Genomic DNA, 12608 nt, shown 5'->3' with positions numbered 1-12608 from the left:
TTGCCTCCTGTGAAAGAACTTGGTTGCATTCTGTATGTGATTTAGATGTATACTCTGGCTTTTGCTTAAAGCTGCACTGACTTTCCTTTGTCAGTTTGACTGGTGTAGCTTCTCCTTTCCTGCCCTGGAGATGCTGCTCTTTTTGTCACTCCTGTATTGGCCATAAACATCCTAGATAATCTGTTTTTCCCTGTCTCTTCTTTTGTTTGTTTGTTTTCTATCAGTGATACTCTTTGGATTCTTCCTCTTCTTCTTTTCCTCCTTCTCTTCTTCTTTTCCTCCTTTGTAGTTGATCTGCTGTCACATTCACTTTTATACCCTGTGCTTTTTTCTAGCAGGTAGTTTGGTTATTCTCATAGTTTCCCCACCTTTATCTTGTGGTTATTTTTTTAGCTCGTTGTTACTTCAGTCCCTGGTTCTCCTTATTGTCAATCACCTTACATAAAGTAGAGATTATCTTGGAAGAATTTTCTTGGCTCAAATACAGTCTTTTCAGTGTGGCTACCAACTTGATAGAAGCTTTATTGTCTTGCATTGAATCAATGCATATCAAATTGCATGTTCTACACAAGAATTTAAAATAAAAAGAATTTGTTTTCTCACTTTAGTGATTATTTAAAAATTAAGCATATTGATGACCATCTGGGTACCCGTTTTATAACTAAATACTGTTATGAAATTTCAGTATCCACAGTTGCACATATAACTGCATAGAAACCGAAGAGAGCAGGAGTAGACTTAACAAAGTGGAGGGTGAACGAGATGAATATTTTTCAGTGGTTGAAATACAGAGAACTGATGGGAAAAGTGAGTCACCACAGCCAAACTAAAGCAAACTTATGCTGGAGCAATTAATACCATGTCTTGTTCAAATCACATCATTAATCACCTTAATGTTACTGATTCTCTTTTGGATTTGATTATAATTAATTTATAAAATTTAAAAACTTTTTAGTTGTATAAGAGTTTTATGTACGAGGGACTTACAACTTTTAAATTTGAGGATAGTTATGTAATATAATAAAAAGAAATTTATCTGGCTTCCACTTGCATCCAACATGGAGTAAATTTACCATTCTGCCTGAGATGACATAAAAAGTGAAAAAAAAATATATGGGACGATAATTTTCAAGATATTAAACATCAGACAATGAAGGATAGTGTTCTTTGAGAGATAAAAAACAAACAGTGAGCCCTGTGATTGCCCCAGATGACTGCCAAGAGAAAGTTTTCAGGCCATGGCAGAGGGAGGGAAGACCCTGGTTTAGCCTGGTGAACCCTCTGATTTGAGGATACCAACTGAGAACTTGGAGTAATCTGGATGACTAGAGTTTTCAGGACAGAGTACTGAAGAAGAGACAGAGTGAGCATCACAGAGCAGTCCAGAGACCTGCAGAGGGTTTCCTTCCAATATGTAGAGAGCTGCTGAAGACTGCATGTACATGAGGAAACTACCTGAGATTTGAAAGAATCACCCAAGAAAATGACACTTGGTGTTCACCTGGGGCTATGAAAAGTACCTGTCCACTGCCCATTCTCGTCCCCCGCACCTCCTGCCAAATTAGAAATCCTCATAATTCATAGGACATGGCTCAGAAGTCAGGAATCATTAGCCCTAGAATAAATACTGAATTGGGCCCACCTAACAGTATTGAGGGCTTCCCTGGTGGCTCAGACAGTAAAGAATCCACCTGCAATGCAGGAGACCTGGTTTCGATCCCTGGGTAGGGCAGATCCCCTGGAGGAGGGCATGGCAATCCCCTCCAGTATTCTTGCCTGGAGAATTCCATGGACAGAGGAGCCTGGCAGATTGCAGTCCATGGGGTCGCAAAGAGTCAGACATGACTGAGCGGCTAAGCACACATACACACAACAATCTTGAAAGACAGATATAAAAGGGCCAAACTGTCTCCTACTTATTTAACTATGGCCTAGACCAATCTCCAGGCTAGTTATAAGAATATATAAATATCCAGCTCCTAACAAGGGAAAAAACAATGTTTGCCATCCAATCAGAAATCACCAGGCAATCAATGTTGTGGGAAAATATGAACTTTAGGAAAAATAAATCAGTAGAAACTCACTCAGAACTGATAAATGAAATTATGCATAACAACATTAAAATATGACTATATTCCATATGTTCAAAAAGCTAGGGAAAAGATTGAATGCTAATTAGAGACATAGACAGTATCTTAAGCTTCCCTGGTGGCTCAGCTGGTAAAGAATCCGCCTGCAATGCGATAGACCTGGGTTCAGTCCCTGGGTTGGGAAGATCCCCAGGAGAAGGGAATGGCTACCCACTCCAGTATTCTGGCCAGGAGAGTTCCATGGACTCTATAGTCCATGGGATCGCGAAGGGTCCGACAGGACTCAGCGGCTTTCACTTTCACTTTCAAGATATCTTAAGACAGTGGAACTTTGAGAGATGAAAACAAAGATCTGACATGTCACAGAGACATGCGTCCAGTCTAATTCCCTTATGAAAACTACAAAACCATGCAAAACTATTCATTTACTTTATTGGGGTACAATAAATCCCAAGATAATGGGAGAATTCAGTATTCAGAAAAGTAATTACCTTGGGGCAGAGGGAGGGAAAGACAAACAGGCAACAAAAGGCACAAAGCAGGTTTCCAAGGTGCTCTTGGTATTCTGTGACTCAAGCTGGTGGTAGGCGTGTGGTATGTTCTAAAAAGCACGCACGTGTCATCTATGCCATTTGGTATATATAATATATTTATAGTGTACATATCTGTAATATATATATTTCATAATATATTTAATAACAATGACAGTAAAGATAACTCTGGTGGCCATGTGGATGAAGGGAGATTAATAGAGGAAGGGAGATTAATAGAGTCAGGGAGAAAATTAAAGCCACTTTTGCAGTAGTGATAAAATGGGAAAGAACAACAAAGCTCACAAGTCTTTTGAAATAGAATTTAGGAATGTGAGTTGAATGCAGTAGTTTAAAGGGAAAAAATGAGTTTTTTTCAGTTTCCTGAAACTGAAAAAGCTTCTGAGACTCTTTTAAGTTTTTATGAATTAATAGAAAATTTCTGGAAGGCTAGCTATAAACAGACAATATTGTTACTTTCATTGGGCAACTAAAAAGCTCTAGGCCCAAGAGGGAGGGTGTCTTTTTTGAATTCTGAACCATGTTTGTGTATTAACTACCGAAAAAATGGAAAGCAAAATTAAAGAGCAGAGATTTTTGTTTAGCTCAGAATTGACCATTCTAATTTAATAAGGGAAAATGTTGGGAGAAGCAAGATAATTATGGAAGTGACTTCTCCTGTTTTTAGTTTTCTGCCGCTGAATTAGGCTAAATAGCAAGTCTTTTGTATTCATCATAGACTAGGATGGGAGTCAGAGTTGACTGTCTTCTAGTCAGGGCTGACTCCTCATGAGGTAAAGTGTAGGGCCCAGGGGTGCCCCTTCAGGAGGGCAATGGGTGGGGGCAGTCACTATGGTTGATGTGTTTAGCAACAGCACAAAGAAACTATAAAGTGTTTCCAGGTGGATCCTTGTGACTGCAGCAGCACCATTTAAAAATGAGGAAGTGAGGTTGATCCTGTCTTACTACCCTTTCTATATTTTTTTCCTGATGGACCCGCTCCTGTATATAATCCTGGGCACATATTAGCTAGTCTTCAATAAGCTGCTAATTTACTGATAATGCCTTAAGGCATTTAACCCTCCAAGAGGGTTATGCATTTCTGCATTTTTATCAGAAATCCTAAAAAAAAAAAAAAAACTCAATGCTAAAAACAGATGTTGTATGCTGTCTAACATTCTTGCCTTTCATTTATATTTGACTAATTACTAAGGCTAACCTTGTCTCTCATTTTACATAATATAAAATTTTGATCATTGCTTAATTTTTATTCATGTTTTGCCTCATTTCACAAAATATTTTTGGAGACTTGTAATAAACACATACCATAAAGTGGTGAGCTATGAATAAATTAAAAATCAGGCTCAGAGAAATAAAAACTTGAAAGTTGTCCCCAGGTATAAAAGCAGAACACAAATGGAGCACTAGAACTGAGTTTCTTTCAAGTATGGTCTAGGATTCGTGGCGAAAGTGATAAAGGAGACGTGACATGTTACTAGTTATTCTCTGTCCCCCTCCCCCTCTCATCTCCTCCCCAAAACCCACTATTTCCGTAAAGGAAGTATATAGCTTTTCCTACATAAGACCCTAGAAGAAATTTCTCACCAGGATTATAAGCTTTTATTATCACATCCAAATCTGCATGCCTTTGAAAATAAAGGACACAGAACCAAAGAAAAAATAAGTTTTAGCTGAATTAAAATGGAGCACTGGGCAAGGAAGGGACAGTAGATATATCTGACATTTGAGAGAACTGTGTCTTTGTTTACTAGTTTATATCTCAGTAACAAATAACCAGGGATTTAAGAATCCTCATTGTGTACTTCAGAAATACCATGCAATCACCTGATATGGTTGCATCACTTTGGGGGTTCATATGAAAATAGTTGAAGTGATTTCACTTGAAAATTCTGTTTGCTGAACTTTGTAATACATGTTGTTATTCTATAGCATATTTAAGTTGTTCTTTACAGAATTAAACACCTTTATTTAATGGGCCACTGGGGAAATAATAATAGTTTCTAAGGAAAAGTTTTTTCCAGCATGTTTATTATTGACCTGAAGAGAGAATATATGGATTAAAACTATACTGGACATGAAGCTGTCAGGGGGAACTGGAACCATGGATGATGGAATCCGGGTCTCATTTCATTTTGAGACCCTAAGTGACCCTTGATGAAAAGAGCCTCTTCATGAAAGTGAAAGAGGAGAGTGAAAAAGTTGGCTTAAAACTCAACATTTATAAAACTAAGATCATGGCATCTAGTCCCATCATTTCATGGCAAATAGATGGGGAAACAATAGAAACAGTGACAGACTTTATTTTCTTGGGCTCCAAAGTCACTGCAGATGGTGACTACAGCCATGAAATTAAAAGACCCTTGCTCCTTGGAAGAAAAACTATGACCAACCTAGATAGCATATTAAAAAGCAGAGATATTTCTTTACCAGCAAAGATCCATACAGTCAAAGCTATGGTTTTTCCAGTAGTCATGTATGGATGTGAGAGTTGGACTATAAAGAAAGCTGAGTGCTGAAGAATTGATGCTTTTGAACTGTGGTGTTGGAGAAGACTCTTGAGAGTTCATTGGACTGCAAGGAGATCAAAGCAACCAATCCTAAAGGAAATTAGTCCTGAATATTCATTGGAAGGACTGATGCTGAAGCTGAAGCTCCAATACTTTGGCCAGACAATGTAAAGAACCAACTCATTTGAAAAAACCCTGATGCTGGGAAAGATTGAAGGCAGGAGGAGAAAGCGATGACAGAGGATGAGATGGTTGGATGGCATCACTGACTCGATGGACATGAGTTTGAGCAAGCTCTGGGAGTTGGTGAAGGACAGGGAAGCCTGGCATGGTGTAGTCCATGGGGTCGCAAAGAGTTGGACACGACTGACCAACTGAACTGAGCTGAACTGAAGTGACCCTGTCACAAGTTGTCTGAAACATGTTCACATCAGCCAAATCCATTTCCACCTATCCATGGGATTTCTCAGATAATTCTTCTGAGCTTCTGTTCCTTTCTCTGCTCTGTATCTACACTGGTTCAACCCTGTCATCTCAGGACTTGCTGCAGGTCTTTTGCTCACTGACCTACTTGGACCCTCTTCTCCAGCTCGACCCTTGGTGCTAGTTTCTGGAGATGGGCTTATGTTCAGTTCGACTCCATGCCCTGAAGCTCTGTGGCAAGGGTGTTCCTGGCCTCTCCTGCTCCTGCTTACCCGGCTTGGCTCAGCTTATCATGTTTCCTCATGGTATGTGAGTGTTTCAGTGTTTATCTCCTTCGTGTTCTGACTGGAGTCAAGGTTGAGGAAACCTGAGCGCTGCTCTGAGTTGTTTAACAAAACCGAAAAGCTCAAGGGAATATTCATAATTAATTCATCGTTCATTCATTGTCCATTGTGTGCTGGGTACTGAGACCACCAAGGCAAAAATAATAGACACTGTGTGTCTTCACAGAATTGAATTAACAGCAAAGGAGGAAGTCATTTCAAGGCAGCCTTTTATGTATGTGATTTACTTGTCATTGAGTTACCTAGTAGACATAGTTGATGGGACATTTAGGCAAGAGTGATAAGACAAAGAGGGAGCGTCAGTGTCCTGAATAGCAGCTATTAATTGCTCTAGCACAGTAGTTGTCAAACTGAGGTGATTTTGCTTCCCACTCCTGCCCCAGAGACACACAGCAATGTCTAGAGACACTGGATATTACAATTGAGACAGTGCTTCATAGTGGTTAGATGTCAAGGTTGCTGCCAAACATCCTACAGTGCTTAGGACAGTCCCCCATAACAAAGAATTATCAAGTCTAAAAGGCCAGCAGTTCTGAACTTGAGAATCCTTGGCTAGTGTATGTGTCAATTGTATGTTTCTGAGAAAGCAACTCTCAAGAAAGCTTCCTTTGGCCTGTTGTTTGTTACTGTTAGTTGCAGCTGACATTCATTGAGGGCTTACTATATGCCAGGTATTTATTGTAAACAGTTTAAGTGGATTATCTCATTTAATCATCAAAAACTCTATGCTGGATAGAGACAGTACCAGGGCAAGTGAGAGCTGCACGGGCACTTGGAAACTCTCTGCCTCTCGGAGGAAAGATAATTAAAAATGGGCAAAGGAGATCGTAAGAGGGAAAATGTTATCATATGCATCCTTTGTGCAAACTTGCCAGGAGGAGCACAGGAAGAAGCACCGGGATGTTTCAGTCAACTTCTCAGAGTTTTCTAAGAAGTGCTCAGAGAGGTGGAAGACCATGTCTGCTACAGCGAAAAGAAAATTTGAAGAAATGAAAAAGGCAGACAAGGCCCGTTATGAAAGAGAAATGAAAACTTATATCCCTCCTAAAGGGGAAACAAAAAAGTTCAAGGATCCCAGTACACCCAAGAGGAATCCTTCAGCCTTTTTCTTGTTTTGTTCTGAGTATTGTCCAAAAGTCAAACATGACCATCCTGGCCTGTCCATTGGTGATGTTGCAAAGAAACTGGGAGAGACGTGGAATAACACTGCTGCAGATGACAAGCAGCCCTATGAGAAGAAGGCTGCTAAGCTGAAGGAAAAGTACGAAAAGGATATTGCTGCATCCCGAGCTAAAGGGAAGCCTAATTCAGCAAAAAGGGAGTCATCAAGGCTGAAATAAGCAAGAAAAAGAAGGAAGAGGAGAAAGATGAGGAAGATGAAGAGGAGGAAGAAGATGAAGAGGATGAGGAGGAAGAAGAAAATGATGAATAAGTTGGTTCTAGTGCAGTTTTTTTTTTTTTTTTTTTGTCTATAAAGCATTTAACCCCCCTGTGCACAACTTACTCCTGTTAAAGAAAAGCATTGAAATATAAGGCTGTGTAAGATTTGTTTTAAAACTGTACAGTGTCTTTTTTTGTGTAGTTAACACAGTACCAAATGTGTCTTTAGATAGCCCTGTCCTGATGGTATTTTCAATAGCCACTAGTCTTGCCTGGTGCAGTATGAGGGTTGTAGATAGGCATGGAAATTTAAAGCAGGTTCTTATGGTGCACAGTGTAAATTAGGTATATATGGGGATGGTAGTTTTTTCATCTTCAGTTGTCTCTGACGCAGCTTATACGAATAATTGTTGTTCTGTTAACTGAATTACCACTCAGTAATTACAAATAAAGAAAAAACTGCAGCTGTTTTGTTGACATTCTGAATTCTTCTAAGTAAACACAATTTTAAAAATTAGTATTGTGTTTTTCATAGGTCTGAAAATTTTTCTTTTTAAGGGGAAGCTAGTCTTTTGCTTTTGCCTATTTTGGATCACACGAATTATTACAGTGTTTATCTTTCATATAGTTAGCTGATAAATAAAAAGCTTTTGTCTACGCACCCTGCGTATCCATGATGAGGGTATAAAAGTTGAATTGAGACAGTTTTCATCCATAACTGAAACTTAAGTCTTGACCAGTTAATAGCAGATTTCACATAGCCCAGTTATGTTTACAAAGTGAAGAGTAATGGGATTACTCACAGCATGGGATTATTAGAATCAAACATTTTGAAAGTCTGTCCTTGAAGGACTAATACAAAAGTATGTTCTAGTCTTTACGTGAAGACTCTATACTCTTTAACTCCCATTACCATGTAATGGCAGTTTTATTTGGAGTTCCTATGTTTGTTTGTTTTTTGTTTTTTTTTGGAGTTCCTATGTTAAAGACCTGAGAATGTATCCCCAAAAGCGTGAGCTTAAAATACAAGGCTGCAGAAGCTTAGGTCCCTTTGTTTATCTTTGCTTTTGTTTCCAGTATTCTGGGAGGTGGGTCATAGAGGATCCTGCTGTGATTTGTCAGAGAGTGTTTTGCCTATGTTCTCCTCTAGGAGTTTTATAGTTTCTGGTCTTACGTTTAGATCTTTAATCCATTTTGAGTTTATTTTTGTGTATGGTGTTAGAAAGTGTTCTCAGTTCAGTTCAGTTCAGTTGCTCAGTCGTGTCCGACTCTGCGACCCCATGAATCACAGCACGCCAGGCCTCCCTATCCATCACCAACTCCCAGAGTTCACCCAGACTCATGTCCATCGAGTCAGTGATGCCATCCAGCCATCTCATCCTCTGTTGTCCCCTTCTCCTCCTGCCCCCAATCCCTCCCAGCATCAGAGTCTTTTCCAGTGAGTCAACTCTTCGCATGAGGTGGCCAAAGTACTGGAGTTTCAGCTTCAGTATCATTCCTTCCAAAGAAATCCCAGGGCTGATCTCCTTCAGAATGGACTGGTTGGATCTCCTTGCAGTCCAAGGGACTCTCAAGAGTGCAACCACAGTTCAAAGCATCAATTCTTCAGTGCTCAGCTTTCTTCACAGTCCAACTCTCACATCCATACATGACCACTGGAAAAACCATAGCCTTGACTAGACGGACCTTTGTTGGCAAAGTAATGCTCTGCTTTTCAATATGCTATCTAGGTTGGTCATAACTTTCCTTCCAAGGAGTAAGCGTCTTTTAATTTCATGGCTGCAGTCACCATCTGCAGTGATTTTGGAGCCCAGAAAAATAAAGTCTGACACTGTTTCCACTGTTTCCCCATCTATTTCCCATGAAGTGATGGGATGCCATGATCTTCGTTTTCTGAATGTTGAGCTTTAAGCCAACTTTTTCACTCTCCTCTTTCACTTTCATCAAGAGGCTTTTTAGTTCCTCTTCAGTTTCTGCCTTAAGGGTGGTGTCATCTGCATATCTAGGGTTATTGATATTTCTCCCGGCAATCTTGATTCTAGCTTGTCCTTCATCCAGCCCAGCGTTTCTCATGATGTACTCTGCATGTAAGTTAAATAAGCAGGGTGACAATACACAGCCTTGACGTACTCCTTTTCCTATTTGGAACCAGTCTGTCATTCCATGTCCAGTTCTAACTGTTGCTTCCTGATCTGCATATAGGTTTCTCAAGAGGCAGGTCAGGCGGTCTGGTATTCCCATCTCTTTCAGAATTTTCCAGTTTATTGTGATCCACACAGTCAAAGGCTTTGGCGTAGTCAGTAAAGCAGAAATAGATGTTTTTCTGGAACTCTCTTGCTTTTTTGACCATCCAGCAGATGTTGGCAATTTGATCTGTGGTTCCTCTGCCTTTTCTAAAACCAGCTTGAACATCTGGAAGTTCATGGTTCACGTATTGCTGAAGCCTGGCTTGGAGAATTTTGAGCATTACTTTACTAGCATGTGAGATGAGTGCAATTGTGTGGTATTGTGAGCATTATTTGGCATTGCCTTTCTTTGGGATTGGAATGAAAACTGACCTTTTCCAGTCCTGTGGCCACTGCTGAGTTTTCCAAATTTGCTGGCATATTGCGTGCAGCACTTTCACAGCATCATCTTTCAGGATTTGAAATAGCTCGACTGGAATTTTATCACCTCCATAGCTTTGTTCGTAGTGATGCTTTCTAAGGCCCACTTGACTTCACATTCCAGGATGTCTGGCTCTAGGTGAGTGATCACACCATCGTGATTATCTTGGTCATGAAGATCTTTTTTGTACAGTTCTTCTGTGTATTCTTGCCACCTCTTCTTAATATCTTCTGCTTCTGTTAGGTCCATATCATTTCTGTCCTTTATCGAGCCCATCTTTGCATGAAATGTTCCCTTGGTATCTCTAATTTTCTTGAAGAGATCTCTAGTCTTTCCCATTCTGTTGTTTTCCTCTATGCATTGATCTCTGAGGAAGGCTTTCTTATCTCTTCTTGCTATTCTTTGGAACTCTGCATTCAGATGCTTATATCTTTCCTTTTCTCCTTTGCTTTTCGCTTCTCTTCTTTTCACAGCTATTTGTAAGGCCTCCTCAGACAGCCATTTTGCTTTTTTGCATTTCTTTTCCATGGGGATGGTCTTGATCCCTGTCTCCTGTACAATGTCACGAACCTCTGTCCATAGTTCATCAGGCACTCTATCTATCAGATCTATTCCCTTAAATCTATTTCTCACTTCCACTGTATAATCATAAGGGATTTGATTTAGGTCATACCTGAATGGTCTAGTGGTTTTCCCTACTTTCTTCAATTTAAGTCTGAATTTGCCTATAAGGAGTTCATGATCTGAGCCACAGTCAGCTCCTGGTATTGTTTTTGCTGACTGTATAGAGCTTCTCCATCCTTGGCTGCAAAGAATATAATTAATCTGATTTCGGTGTTGACCATCTGGTGATGTCCATGTGTAGAGTCTTCTCTTGTGTTGTTGGAAGAGGGTGTTTGCTATGACCAGTGCATTTTCTTAGCAAAACTCTATTAGCCTTTGCCCTGCTTCATTCCATATTCCAAGGCCAAATTTGCCTGTTACTCCAGGTGTTTCTTGACTTCCTACTTTTGCATTCCAGTCCCCTATAATGAAAAGGACATCTTTTTTGGGTGTTAGTTCTAAAAGGTCTTGTAGGTCTTCATAAAACCATTCAATTTCACCTTCTTCAGCATTACTGGTTGGGGCATAGACTTGGATTACTGTGATATTGAATGGTTTGCCTTGGAAACGAACAGAGATCATTCTGTCATTTTTGAGATTGCATCCAAGTACTGCATTTCAGACTCTCTTGTTGACCATGATGGCTACTCCATTTCTTCTAAGGGATTCCTGCCCACAGTAGTAGATATAATGGTCATCTGAGTTAAATCCACCCATTCCAGTCCATTTCAGTTCTCTGCTTCCTAGAATGTCAATGTTCACTCTTGCCATCTCCTGTTTGACCACTTCCAATTTGCCTTGATTCATGGACCTAACATTCCAGGTTCCTATGCAATATTGCTCTTTACAGCATCGGACCTTGCTTCTATCACCAGTCACATCCACAACTGGGTATTGGTTTTGCTTTGGCTCCATCCCTTCATTCTTTCTGGAGTTATTTCTCCACTGATCTCCAGTAGCATATTGGGCACCTACTGACCTGGGGAGTTCCTCTTTCAGTATCCTTATCATTTTGCCTTTTCATACTGTTCATGGGGTTCTCAAGGCAAGAATACTGAAGTGGTTTGCCATTCTCTTCTCCAGTGGACCACATTGTGTCAGACCTCTCCACCACGCCCACCCATCTTGGGTGGCCCCGCAGGGCATGGCTTAGTTTCATTGAGTTAGACAAGGCTGTGGTCCTAGTGTGATTAGATTGACTAGTTTTCTGTGATTATGGTTTCAGTGTGTCTGCCCTCTGATGCCGTCTTGCAGCACCTACCGTCTTACTTGGGTTTCTCTTACCTTGGACGTGGGGTATCTCTTCATGGCTGATCCAGCAAAGCACAGCCACTGCTCCTTACCTTGGACGAAGGGTATCTCCTCACCACCGCCCCTCCCGACTTTGAATGTGGAATAGCTCCTCTAGGCCCACCGGCGCCCTCGCAGCCACCGCTCCTTGGACGTGGGGTTGCTCCTCCCGGCGCTGCCTCTGGTATCGGGTGTGGGGCAGCTCCTCCTGGCTGCCGCCCCTGACCTCGGACCTGGGGTAGCTCTTCTCGGCTGCTCCTGCGCTGTTGCAGCCTGGTGCTCCCGGCTGCTGCCCCGGACGTGGGGTAGCTCCTCTTGGCTGCGCTCTGCGTGCCGTCGCAGCTGCCCGCACTCTGTGTTCTAGTTTCTAGCGTTCTAGTTTCATTCTTTTACAAGTGGTTGACCAGTTTTCCCAGCACCGCTTGTTAAAGAGATTGTCTTTAATCCATTGTATATTCTTGCCTCCTTTGTCAAAGGTAAGATGTCCATAGGTGCGTGGATTTATCTCTGGGCTTTCTATTTTGTTCCATTGATCTGTATTTCTATCTTTGTGCCAGTACCATACTGTCTTGATGACTCTGGCTTTGTAGTAGAGCCTGAAGTCAGGCAGGTTGATTCCTCCAGTTCCATTCTTCTTTCTCAAGATTGCTTTGGTTATTCGAGGTTTTTTGTATTTCCATACAAATTGTGAAATTATTTGTTTCTAGCTCTGTGAAAAATACCATTGGTAGCTTGTTAGGGATTGCATTGAATCTATAGATTGCTTTGGGTAGTATACTCATTTTCACTATATTGAAAACATGGTATATTTCT

General features: G+C 40.8%; 1 pseudogene; it reads left to right on the top strand.

The window, feature by feature from the left end:
• The first annotated feature begins 762 nt into the window (after positions 1–762).
• On the top strand, positions 763–7347 carry LOC113890317 (annotated as a pseudogene).
• The last annotated feature ends 5261 nt before the right edge of the window (positions 7348–12608 follow it).

Source organism: Bos indicus x Bos taurus, chromosome 3 (assembly GCF_003369695.1).
Source record: "Bos indicus x Bos taurus breed Angus x Brahman F1 hybrid chromosome 3, Bos_hybrid_MaternalHap_v2.0, whole genome shotgun sequence".
Lineage (NCBI taxonomy): Eukaryota > Metazoa > Chordata > Mammalia > Artiodactyla > Bovidae > Bos > Bos indicus x Bos taurus.
The sequence above is the reverse complement of the archived record's forward strand: the minus strand, read 5'-3'. Positions and strand labels throughout refer to the sequence as shown.